The sequence below is a fragment of the Festucalex cinctus genome, chromosome 1, assembly GCF_051991245.1.
Source record: "Festucalex cinctus isolate MCC-2025b chromosome 1, RoL_Fcin_1.0, whole genome shotgun sequence".
Classification (NCBI taxonomy): domain Eukaryota; kingdom Metazoa; phylum Chordata; class Actinopteri; order Syngnathiformes; family Syngnathidae; genus Festucalex; species Festucalex cinctus.
The window spans coordinates 5,437,865-5,451,755 of NC_135411.1; the positions used below are offsets into that span (position 1 = coordinate 5,437,865).

General features: G+C 41.5%; 1 protein-coding gene across 2 annotated transcripts in view; it reads left to right on the top strand.

The window, feature by feature from the left end:
• LOC144013547 (uncharacterized) overlaps nucleotides 1-13,891 on the top strand; it is a 219,659-nt gene that overhangs the window by 118,541 nt on the left and 87,227 nt on the right. The window lies entirely within an intron of this gene.

Genomic DNA, 13,891 nt, shown 5'->3' on the forward strand with positions numbered 1-13,891 from the left:
TTCGATACCGATTAATCCCCATCCGAATTTATAAGTCGATTGTTGCGATTTTTTTTCATTCAAATTTAGAAAATACTAATCAGTAAGCTTGTAGAGTGTAAGATTTATATGAAAATGTATTATTTATTGATCTGAAATTTCAGTCTTATAGAGGTTGTAATCTGTTTCATGTTTGAACAGCATTGAAATAAAATATTAAGGCTTAATGTTCCATTCATATAACATTCTTCCATGCTTAATGTGAATCCTAAAAAAAAAAAAAAAAAAAAAAAATCGATTTTGTCGATTATTGAATCGATTCGAGAATCGCGCGATGTAGTATCGCGATATATCGCCGAATCGATTTTTTTTTTAACACCCCTAGTGTGCAGTAACATGAAATAGATGGCTGCAACCAGATTTAGCACAATGCTAGTTTCCATCCGGGCGGCACGGTGAATGAGTGGTAAGCACGTCCGCCTCCCAGTTCTGAGGACTCGGGTTCGAGTCCAGGCTCCGGCCTTCCCGGGTGGAGTTTGCATGTTCTCCCCGTGCCCGCGTGGGTCTTCTGCGGGTACTCCGGTCTCCTCCCACATTCCAAAGACATGCATGGCAGGTTAATTGGGTGCTCCAAATTGTCTCTAGGTGTGCTTGTGAGTGTACAGGGTGTCCCCCGCCTACTCCCCAGAGCCAGCTGAGATAGGCTCCAGCACCCCCCGCGACCCTTGTGAGGAATAAGCGGTCAAGAATATGGATGGATGGATAGTTTCCATCTGTAGTCCAGATTTCCATCTGAAGTCAAATTCCAGGTTTCAAATTTGGGTCTTAAGGCAGGAATACGAACTCAATTAGGTTTCAAAGAAGGGTTTCAAGCATGTGTTGTGATTGAAATGAGGGTTTCTAGCAAAAGTTAGGGTCCTGAAATCAGGTTAAAAGAGTTTGTTTTCGGGATGAGTGAAAACCACGACCAGCCGTCAGGGACTAGACGGGTAGAGGTACATGGTAGGGGTCAAGACAGGCACAAAACTATGACCCTACTCTCGACAGGGTTGGGGTTCAAATTTGCTTTCAAAATAGGGTTTCAATAACCTTGCTCTCGCAACATGAGTTCTCGCGGTATTTGTGAGTTCACGAGCCCCGGGAGAACTCATCATGTACCGCTCCCGCGGATATCCGCCCTTCCAATCACAGAGCAACATTGTGTTTGTTTGGGGCGGGACATGCAACTGACGAAACCAGGAAGCCAGCGCCGACGCCGGTGCCAAAAAAAACAAAAAACTAACATGGACGAATGGACGCTACAATTAATCATGTTCTTGTAGACTTAAGCCCAATTCGCGCTGGCTGCGGAACGGACGCGGTGCGTTTTCCGTACGGTGGCCGCACGGACGCCGCAAGGATAGAACGCATTCAAGTCTACGCGTCAATTCACACCAGTTGCGGTGCGTCTGCGATGCGGAACGATTGCGGCCATGCGGAAGGTTCCGCAAGCGTTCAACTTCTTACGGATGCGGAATTTCATCAAGCTGAAGAAATGACACGAGCCAGACAGGAAGTCGGGCGGGCGTCTCGCATCAAGGTAAATCCGGTATATTTCAAAAATAAAACCGGTTGCAAACTCATTTTTTGAGAGGGAAGCTAGCTGGCTACATAGCATGACATGAGAGGACATTTAAGACCAAAAAAATTAGCTCAGAATAAATTAAACATGACAAAATGACACTATTTAACATGAAACGTACTTATTCATGGTAGAAGTCCCAGAAATAATGGCCAAAAAGCATATCCATGCGGCCACCGTACGGAAAACGCACCGCGTCCGTTCCGCAGCCAATGTGAATTGGGCTTTACTCACCGTTTCCTGGTTGATTGTTGAACAGCGAGAGTCGCTTCGTGCATTTTCTAGCTGGAAAGATGCGTGTGCTTTCCTCATACTTCGACAAGAACAAAGACCAAATTTTCACCCGTGGCCGTGATTGGTTAAAACAAACGTGTGCAATGCCGCATGGTCCAATCAGCTCGAATTATTGTGTGCAGAATGTTCCGCCTCTCCTGAGCAAATGACTGTGGAGCGGTACCAGATGGATATTGCGGAGAACTCCCTTGAGTGAAGCGCAATATCAGTCTGGCTATTGCCAGGTTAGGGTTTCAAGCGAGGGTTAGCGTTTGAGAAAAAAGTAGGGTTAAGCTTTCAAAGTAGACGGTTTAAGCCAGATTTCGCTTTCAAACCAGAGTTAGTGGTTCAAACTAGTTTTTCAAGTCTGGATTAAGGTTTTAAATTGAGGCTTGAAGCCAGGTTTAGGGTTTGAAATTAGGGTTTCAAAGCAGTTTCAGGTGTCAAATGTTTGAATCAAGCCAGAGTTATAGTTTCAAAGTAGGGTTTCAAGCCAGAGTTAATCGTCGAAATTAGGTTTTAAAGTAGGAGTTCAAATAAGTTAAGGGTTCAAATTAGGGTTTAAAGTCAGGCTTCCTGTTTTGAGCCTAGCTATAGGTTTCAAATTGTGTGGGTTCCATTTTTAAATTGGGATTTGAGTTGGGTTTTAGGGTTGTGAATTCGTCTTTCCTTTTAAATAGGGTTTCAAGCCAGAGTTTCAGTTTCTCAAGATCCGGTTTGGTTTTCAAGTGAGGGTTTCAACCATCATTCAAACCTGGGTTTGAGTTCCCAAATAGGTTTCAAAGTAGGGTTTCAATTCGATTTGAAATGAAGATTTCATCAGTCAGTCCCAATTGTGATTGACGCAACAAATGTAGCAGTCAAACACAACCGATTTGAAACACAAACGAGCCGCATGTGTTTTCCCGTCCGGAGCGTTTGTCCGACGGCAGCGCTTTTCATCAGGGGGCGTGGCCTCGCCCACGCAACAGGAAGCAGCTGCTTGTGCTGAGTTGGCGTAGCCGCTGCAGTGTGGCGAGCGCTTACATAACAACACGGGGAGAGCGGCGGGGGGGGGGGGTTGATGGGTGGGGGGGACGAGCCGGTCCAGATGTAGCACAGCTGCCGCCTCCATCACCCCCTGACCTGATTTATTTTTTATTTTTTTTTAATGTTATGATAGCAAACGAGGCAGAAGGCGAAACCATCACGGTTGTGGGAGTGGCTCGTTCAGTTTGTATGGAAAGTGGAGATCAAATAAACATCACGTGTGAAACGTGACGTGGTTGGCGAGCGTGTCTCGCAGTCCAAAAGTTCCAAGTTTGAATCTTGTTGCTTGTGGACATAGTAGTTCATCATTGATTATTTTACCTCTTCAGTTGGTGCCAAAATGATGTTGAAAAAAAATAATAATACTGAGCATTACTTAACATTTAAAAACAAAACTAAGCAAAAAGAACATTCAAATTCATTTTAAAGGGATACTTGACTCATTGAGCTATTTTCAGCAGTAAAAAAGTTAATATTTTGTCCATAATTAACTTTTTGACCGCCAAAAACGTTAAATGACATCATCTACGTTTTTTTGTTGTTGTTGTTGTGTTTTTTGTTTTCATCAATGTTAAGCGCAATGTATAAGTGCAGCGCTGCCTGGTTATTGGGTTGTGGAATCAAAAACGGCAACTAACTATGGCCAGTAGATGGCAGCATTGTGTCTCTTTTCTTTCTTTTGACGGAATCTGATTAACTCTGATGAATGCTCGGAATCGGCGAAATCGGCGAAATCGGCTGACCCTTTTTTTTGGGGGGGGGGGGGGTGGGGGGGGCAATGTGTGGCAGTAAAAGAGTTAATGTGGTAACTTCATTATTTTTCATGTACAGTGAATACCTAAAGAGTAATTGTTCCACTTGCTGTCGACTGCTGATGACAGCAATCATGGCTCAGTTTACTGACCAAACCTAGAAAACAGGTGAGCCATGATTGGCCGTTGCCTACCTCAGCACAGGTGATGTCATCAGCAGTCGACAGCAAGTAGATAAAAAAAAAAATACTTTTTAAAGGTATTAATTGTACATGAAAAATAATGACATTATCAAATGCATTCTGGACAAAATGCTGAAAATGGCACAATGAGTCAAATGTTGAAATAATTACATTCATTTTCATTTCATTTGTTTATTTTTAAAAATGGGACAGAACATATTAATAATGAACATTTACAAATGTAAATATGTAGGGATGTAACGATATCCAAATATCACGATACGATCATCATCACGATATTGCGGGGAGGTTGGCGATATTTAAAAAAGGTCACGATACTGTAAAAAAAAATGAGCTCATGCTAAAAAAAAAAAAAAAAAGCACAATATTGTCTTTTTGTTCATAACAATACATATAAACGACCTACAATCACTAATAACATTTACTCACCTCATGCAAGCCCACATTGAGTTCCTCCAAATATTGACTCGCTACACAAGCATATTACGACGATCGTCTAACGATTAGCATAGATTTTAAACATAGGAGGGCCAAAACATCCCTAATGCAGATTAAACTGCACTAAAAAAAAAAAAACTAGCCACCAGAGGGTGCTATAACTGCGCAAATGGAAATCAACCTGATTTTTTTTTTTTTTTTTTTTTTTTTTTTTTACAAATGTGTTGCATTTAAATATCGTCAACATGACGACGGAGAGGAGCCAGTTGAAGTGGCTCGGGCATCTGGTTCGGATGCTCCCTGGGGAGGTGTTCTGGGCATGTCCCACCGGCGGGAGGCCCCGGGGACGAACCCCAGACACGGCGGGGAGACTGTGTCTGGCCTGGGAACGCCTTGTGAGTTGCTTGAAGTGGCTGGGGAGAGGGAAGTCCGGGCTTCCCTGCTAAAACCGCTGCTCCCCTTTGCGACCCGACCCCGAATAGATGGATGGAGTCTGAATTACGTTACAAAATACTCCTCCAGATGTTCAAAGTAGGGTTTCAAGACTGGCATGGAGTCAGGTTTCAAATTCTGATTTCACGTCACAGGGTTAGGGTTTCAAAAGGTTTCAATCGAGAATTGGGGGTCATGACTTTCCAAGTCGCTTTTGAAATCAGGTCTCAGGTTTCCAAGTAGGGTTTCAAGCAAGGGTCAAAGTTCAATTGGTTGGAAATGAGGCTTTCGGGTCAGGGTTCATGTTTCAAAGGATTTTAAGTTTTGAGGTGTTTACAGCACCGATACAAAATATTCACATCAATCGTTGTTCGCCGCATACAATCACGCACACGCAAGCTGAGTCGGACCCGTCGGCAGCTGCTCCGTGTTTCTGTGCTCCCGTTTTTCACTTTATTTCTTACTCGCGTGCGTGCGTGCGTGTGCGCGCGGCTTTGTTTAAATATTAACCTGCGCACGTAAAATAAATCTTTAACATCATGAAAAATTTACACTTTGTGCAAACGAGATTAAAAGACGCCCCCGGGGGAGGTTTGCTTTGTTTTTTCCCCTCTCTCTCTCTCTTGTACTCTCTCTCTCTCTCTCTCTCTAAAGAGTCTCTGAACATAAGAAACGAGAAAAGAAAAGGAAAACTTTCAAGGGCACAAGTCAACATTACACACACGCACACGCGCAGGTGAGAAATGTGTTGCAGCAAAGGTGTGTGCCTCTTTCAGATGCTGACTTTTAAGTTTTCATTATTATTATTTATTGACAGTATTTTGTTGTTACGCCACCACAGCAGACATTTTGTGTTGTTTTGTGACGTTTGCTGCAATTGATTGGGAAAAAAAAAAAAAAAGAACATTTGACATCAGTCAATGAATTTCTGATGTGACTGCTTTGGAATGTTCCGGAGCATTCCAAACTTTGTGTTTCAAAATTAGTAAGGGTGCACCGATCACAATTTTACAGCCGATCCCCGATCTTTTAAAAAGTCTGACCTGCCGATCCCGATTTTTTTTTTTCATTACAAGCAGCTTATGCCTTCAGTGTTCCAATCTTGTTTGATAGGAAAACGTTGAACAATATCGGCGAAATAAAACAAACGGGTTCTTTTAACTGCACGTGAAGTGGTTCTCTCAAATAAAAATGAAAATCCTATTAACTCATTTGCTCCCAATAACGTGTAAATACGTTTTTTTTAATGTTCTAAGTGTCCCAAAGACGTATTTATACGTTTTTTTTGTATGCTAGAGCATACAGAAGGCTTTGATGCAGCCTGTCAACTGCAAAGAGCGGTTGCAAAAATGGTAGTTATTACACAAACGGCCAGCAGGTGGCAGCAGAGCAAAGGAGATCAACCAGGGCCATGTTGAGAAAAAAGCTCAATTACTTACAATTTGAAATAGATTTTTGAAAACTGATGAAATTTAGCTCTCTTCTAATGCTAATTGCTGCAAAACGGAAACAGATAGAAACATACTTTTTTTTCCAGATGAAAGAAGAGACTTTAATCTTTCTTTTGATAGGTTACAACATGCTTTTATAGCAATTGAACACAATATTCTGTGGGCCTTGCAAAATCAGTCCAAATCCAGTAAAACAGCGAACGGGATTGCGAAATGTGAAAATGGCGGCGAGTGAATGAGTTAATCATCTCAGCAGAAGAGGACAGTGACTGACTTTTTCAGACCTCTGAGGATGGAGATGAGATTGGTGGAAAAGATCGGCTTATTTTGAAGAGATCGGCCGATCACCGATCTTCCAAAATGAAGGAAATCGGGGCCGATAAATCGGCCGGCCGATCGATCGGTGCACCCCTACAAATTAGGATTTTATGCCAGGGTTAGGGTTTCAAATTACCATTCCATTCCAAGGTTCGGGTTTAATATCGGAATTTTAAGACGTTTTTCAAGTTTCAAGCAAAGGTTAGGGAATAGGGATTCAAATTAGGGTTTCAAATTAACGTTTCAGACCATAGAATTTCAGGCCTTGCTTAGGATTTCAAAGTTTGAAACTGGGGTTTCGAGCTCAGGTTAGGGTTTCCGATTACGGTTTCAGACCATGGTTAATGTTTCAAATCAGGGTTTTAAGCCTGGGTTAAGGTTTCAAAATCAGTTTTCAAGATTTAGGGATTCATTCAGCCTAAGGTTAGAGCATAAACATAAGCTTATGGTTCGAGTTTCAAGCTCTCAAGCCTGGCTTTGGGTTTCAAACTAGGGGTTTGAAACAAAACGAAACAATTAAACAGGTTTCAAGCTTGAGTTTTTGTGGCTTGAAATGTTTTGTGCTTTTTCGATCCAAATCAAATGAAATTTGTCACACAGCATTTTCTTTCTTGATGGTGTGCATAATTGGGTGAGAGGTTGAAAGTCAGTTAAGTCCCCAGTGAAGGCCCAGGTACCAAATCCACGCCGCGCCACTCGCATGCATGACACCTGACGTATGACTTTTGACACTTTTGACACGTTTGACACGTGGCGCTTTTGACAGGCCCACCAAAAGAAAATGTGTGTTGGAAATGTCAAAGAGGATTATTAGAGGGTAGACGACTGGTTCTTTGCAGGTAATTTGTTGTCAGAGCGGTTGTGAAAGGCGCCCGAGGGGACGTCAAAGAAACCTGACCGCCGCTTGACCCCTCAAATCCCTTTGGACGAGTTCACATGTGACAAAAAAGATGTCTTGTTTTAAAGCGGGCAGCCTTAAAAAAGGGCATTTGTCCTCTTCCGGATTGGATCAAGCTCGCGTGTGCTTCTTGTCAAACGTCATATAACGCTGTTAAAACTCCGGCTGATCATGATTATTATTTTTAAAAGGTCAAATGTCAGCTGATATATCCTCCTGACTAACAGGGGGAAAAAATGTTGTCCAATCATGTTTATTTTGATATTCCCCAATCTTTGTGAAGTAACTGGAATACTGCAAAAGAATTTAAAAAAAAAAAAAAAAAAAGTGTTTTTTTTAAGCTATGATGTGTCCACTACAGAGGACATTTTTTAAATCTTAAATGCTAGGCTCAAATAGAGTTAAAATAATTCAAACAAAAGTTTAATGTGTTCTTAAGAGTCTTATAGAAAACACGCTAACAACATTTAAAGCCTAAATTTGCTCAATAAAAAGCGTTATACACTTATGATTCCTCTTCCCTAAAACTGAGGGAAGCCATTTTCTTTTATGATGCAATCAAAGGTGGCAAGGCTCCACCCCTACACATTTGGTATCATTGAAAAACTCCGAATGTCCTCTATCGAGCACAAAAGGAGTTAATTCAATCATATGCACTGGATGGGAGATATTCAGGTTTAAAAAATGTCCACTACAGAGGACAAATTTGAATTGCTGGTTGTCAGGAGGATACCGGCAAGTAGGTCAGGCCCTAGTCTTGTGTCTGCTTACTTCCGGCTAACTTCCCGTTTCTATTCCTCTTCTCTTGCCAATGTTGAGTTAAAAAAAAAAAAATCTGGTTAAAATATGGTTTTTGGAAAATGGTACTTCATTTATAGGCTATAGCGCTTTTCCACCTTACAAGGCCCTCAAAGTGCTTTACAGTCGACTACTGATGACATCAGCAGAATCAGTATGATGATGTTTTGAACTTTGAGGCGACTTTTTGCGACAAATTGTCGTTCAAACTCCAAATTTTTCACTTTTTTTTTTTTTTTTTTTAACGGCATCTGAAGTTGAAGGAAATGACGGGGGGAGCCGCTACCGCTCAAACGTCACCCCCTTTTGCAAGTCTATCGAACGGCGTTCCTGTTCCAGGTAAATGAAGCCAACGATCCTCTGGGGCGCGATGGCGCTGGCGATGCATCACGGCGGCGGCGTTAACGAGCACATTTCCCGAGCTTAATTGGCAGATTAGCCCGCAGGCTGAGCCGCTTTCACGCTGAGTTAATACAAAAAGTTGCTCGTCCCGCCCTGATGACGGCGGGAGTGGCGGTGGTTGGGGGGGCAGGGGGTGGGGGGTGGGGGGGGTTGATTTGCAGGGACGGGGACTAGTCGGGAATGTTTGATGACGGGCAAAGTTTGTCCATTAGGACGGAAAGTCATTCCGAGTTGATCCAACGAACTTTTTGATGGCGCTTCGCTCGAGTAAGATCCAAATCAAGAGACGAAGGGTTAAGGTTAGTGTTCTGTTTGTGATTTAAAGTTAGTCATTAAGGTACACTAAAATAATGTTAGTAATTCTACAAATAATTAAGTATATTATTTTACTATAGAACGCTTTATTTCAGAAAAGAAAAAAAAGAGAGAGCGGTAGATCAAAACAGGAAGTGACGTCATCAAACCGGAAATCGCGTCGACGAAAACAGGAAGTATAGGCGCTAGATCGTCAGTGACAGAAACGTGACAAACGAGCCAATCCAGGACAATCCACACACATCGAACGCCTTTGGTAGCATCGTTGGTATGTACAATTTTGTCGTGTTGTTTATCCACATTTCTGTGGCATTATTATTCGAAAGGATGTTTTTTTGGTGACGTTTATAAATACGTTTTGCTAGCACTCGCTATTAGTGTTAGCCTGACACCATTATTGTGGTGATTGAGGTCATGTTTGTGTAGTCCATTTGTTTATAAGTAATTAATTTACAGTCATCTGTACATTTAAGGTGTTTTTTATTTTCACATCGACTTGGAAGTGAAAAGTGATATTGTTAATACTGTTGTTACAGTTTCACCTTCTTTACCATCATTAAACCTGTGGACCAGAGCAGCGTCTTCAGAGTCGTGATGTTTAAGATGACTGTCCGAACAAGGCTGAGACAGCACAGTTAGTGTTAGGTGTAACAGGACCAAACCCTAAGTCCGGCCTCACCAACATGGCGGTCTCGCTCCAAGGTCCACACGAGTAGCCTGCGGGCACGCAGTGAGACATTGTGATTTCCTAGGAACGGTTTACAAGTGATCATTCGCACATTGTGGTGTTTCAGAAGTGTGTGTTAAACTGGAAGGTCTTTGCAATTAACTCATTGAATCGCAGGCGTTTTCATTGGAGCCCCGCCCCCACCAATACCAGCCATTTTACTGGATTTGGATTGATCTTGCGGAAAGAATTAACCAAAAATGTGTACAGTATTCATTTTTTTTTCCGTTCTATAGTTATCGACGCAGTGGAACGGTGATTGAGCAGTAAGCACGTCCGCCTCCCAGTACCGAGGACTCGGGTTCGAGTCCAGGCTACGGCCTTCCTTGGTGGCTTTTGCATGTTCTCCCCATGCCTGCGTGGGTCTTCTCCGGGTACTCCGGTCTCCTCCCACATTCCAAAGACATGCATGGCAGTTAACTCATTCACTCCCAACCATTTTCACTTAAGTGTTTTCCTGGATTTTGACTGATTTTTCAAGGCCCGCGAAATATTATGTTCTATTGCTATAAAAATATGGAACATACCAAAAGAGAGATTAGAGTCTCTTCTTTTATCAGCGAAAAAAAAATATATATTCCTATCTGTTTCTGCTGTGCAGCAATTAGCAATCGAACATAGCTAAGTTTTATCGTTTTTCACGATTCTGCTTAGAACTGTGGGGAAATCAACTTGTTTTAATATGACCTGGTTGATCTCTTATACTCTGCTGCCACATTTTCTGCAGTAGAGAGACTGCATCAAAGCCTTCTCTATGCTCTGGCATAAAAAAAAAATAAAAAAAAACGTATAAATACGTCTTTGGGACACTTAAAACATTTAAAATATGACGTATTTATACGTTTTCGGGAGCTAATGAGTTAATTGGGTGCTCCGAATTGTCGCTAGGTGTGCTTGTAAACGTGGATGGTTGTTCGTCTCTGTGCGCCCTGCGATTGGCTGGCGACCAGTTCAGGGTGTCCCCCGCCTACTGCCCAAAGCCCACTGGGATAGGCTCCAGCACCCCCCGCGACCCTTGTGAGCAATAAAGGGTCAAGAAAATGGATGGATGGATAGTTGTCAGAGTTTGGATAAAGCTACATTTTGTCAAAATTCCAATTCCTGACCAAAAAAAAAAAAACGTAGAAAAGGAGCTTTTTGTAAAACAAACATTTCAAGCACAACTTGGACTTTAAAACAATTTTTTTGTTTTGTGACAGCTCAAACATCTAAATAATGTTTTCCTGCTCTAAGACAACATTCCAAAAACTGCTTTCGATGACAAAAACAAGTTTATTGCACATTTAAAAAAAAATAAAAAATGGCTGGTCTGACTCCAGCCCTGCAGCAGCATCCAGTCGTCTGGAGGTCGACGTGACCGGCGCAGAGCGCCGTGAACCCCCGCGGATCATCGCTCGTTGGCTGCTTGTTGCGTTTGCTCGACGAACAAAGCGTCATTCCTTTGATGAGCTGATACGAATCGAATTGTCAGGTACTCGGCAATTCACACCCCTAGTAAACAGTATACAGTGCAGTTTATGGTGTAAAATAGTAAAAAAAAAAAAACTTGGAAAAAGTTTTTTTTTTTAGACTTGGAACGGATTAATATTATTTACATTAATTATAATGGGAAAAATTGTTTTGGATTTCGAACAAATCGCTTTTAGAGCAGCCTTCTGGAATGGATTACGTTCGAAAACCGATGTTTGGCTGTATTTTATATTTCTTCAACCGGTCGAGATCACCTCTGATGATTTGTGAAGATTTTCAGTTCATATTTTTGACATATTTTATCCCATGCAACGTTTTATTGACCACTTATTTGTTACCATCAATTACGTTCGTGTCGTGCTCTAATCATTCAATTCAGGGACGGAAGTCGTCAAATGTCAAATTGAATTTGATGCGGATCTAATCCAGATTGCACGACCAATCGAAACGAGTGGGCGCGATTTAATTTGTCAGGCACTCGAGCAGCAAATTTCAACATCTCATCCGGCCTTCCGTGTTCTCATCGGCGCTCGTGACACAACTTTGTCACTTTTTTTTTTTTTTTCTCCTTTTCAGCTTTCAAACCGTCGGCTTCCCGAGTGCATTTCATCCGGCAAAGAAAGCTTCCCAAAGTGAATGAAAATGAAAAATGAAATCGTGTGCGTGCGCGTGCGTCGGGATCGAGGCAGCGGTCCGTGCGACATCCTCCCGACGGCTCGCCGGCTGCTCGTGACGAGAGCAGAATGCCAAAAGAAAAAAGCGACTTTCGCGAGCATTATTGTGCGCGCACAAAAAGAGAAACGTTTTGTTTCTGCCGCTGTTGTTGTTTTTTGGAACAAAAGTTACGTCGCCGATGAGATGAATGCAAATCAAATGCGTTCGTTTTTTTTGTTTTGTTGTGTTTATTAAAAAGCGACTTTGCTTTGTCAGGCACTTGATTGGGATTCATACAGGGAGACATTTTGTTGTCATTGTTATCGTGTATTTCATTTGGGACGCGGCAGATGCGGGTGACGCTTTGTCATACTTCCAAAAACTTACAACATTTTGCAGGTGGTTTTTAGAGGTGGTAGCGGACATTTTACATTTGGTTGGAAATTTGCATTTGCTTCTGGAGCGTCATCTGGAATTCCAAAAAAAGAGGCTTGACTGCATAACAGATGACATTTGTAAAGGCACATTACGATTTTGGAAAATTTTGTGCCCAAAGCCAGTGTCACTTAGCAACATGAAAATTTGCTGGACACAAAAAATGTCTAAGCAAACTGATAATAGCTGCTTGTCAGGTAAAGTCTGACATTTTTGGTTTGATTCGGCCAATTTAGGGGCACTTTGTACGACACTGGGTGAACAATTTAAAAAAAAAATTGTTATAAGATTTTTATGCTGATTAAAACTAAAATTGGTGTGCTAATTGCAAAAAAAAAACTCATTCACTCGCCGCCATTTTCACATTTCGCAATCCCGTTCGCTCCCGGCTGTTTAGCTGGATTTTGACTGATTTTGCAAGGCCCACAGAATATTGTGTTCAATTGCTATAAAAACATGGAACCTATCAAAAGAAAGATTAAAGTCTCTTCTTTCATCAGGAAAAAAAAAGTATGTTTCTCTCTGTTTCCGTTTTGCAGCAATTAGCATTAGAAGAGAGCTAAATTTCATCAGTTTTCACAAATCTATTTCAAATTGTAAAGTAATTTAGTTTTTTTTCAACATGGCCCTGGTTGATCTCCTTTACTCTGCTGCCACCTGCTGGCCGTTTGTGTAATAACTACCATTTCTGCAACCGTTCTTTGCAGTTGAAAGGCTGCATCAAAGCCTTCTGTATGCGCTAGCATAAAAAACAAACAAACGTATAAATACGTCTTTGGGACACTTAAAACATAAAAAAAACGTATTTACACGTTATTGGGAGCAAATGAGTTAAACATTTCCCAGTATTGGATGAAGCATTGTGTACAAATAATAAAAGTGCAGTTATCTCTGGCATCTTATGCCCTGGAATTCATTTTGAACCGATTAAATTTCCAAATTCGAAGGTACCGAATCGCTCATTTCAGTTGGAATTTGCAGACATAATCTTGTGTTCTGAGCTTGGCAAACGCAAATAAGGTTTTAACTCTTTATTGGCCCGGTATGTCCGTCATGAGAAAAATCTGCCATTTTGTTTCAAAGATGCCATTTTCGGGTCATTTTGGACACTTCAAAGTCTCCTTCAAATATAAGCTTGCCTTCGAAAATGTTTGTCCGCTTTGCTAGCAAATTTCGAGGCACATGTACGAGACAGATGGACGACACTAAATTGCAAAGCATTTGAGTTTTTTTTTTGTTTTTTTGTTATTACGTGTTGGCGGAGCAATTTAATGACTCGTCGTAAAACACAAAGCTTATAGAAATATGAGCGCCCGAAGCCGGTGTCATGTAGCAACAGGAAATTTGCTTTCAGCGTCTATCATGAGTAGAGACACCAAAAAAAAATAAATCTCAAGCAGCCATGCTGTCGAGAAAAAACAAAAACAAAACAATGAAAGTCTGCCGTTTTAGTTTGAAACCACCATTGCAGCCAGGAGCCCTTCAGATGAGTTGACCAAATTGTGTTGATATAAGTGTAAGAACAAGATGGAGGGTGTGAGTGCAGTTTGCGCAGTGACACGCGTGTACAAGAATGTGAATAGAATAATCCACGCAGTCTCATGCACAAATTTCATGTCATGAATAATGTGATTACTCCTTGCTATAGTTATTGAATGTATCTCTCACCCTGCACAATTGAAATGAACAGAAAATT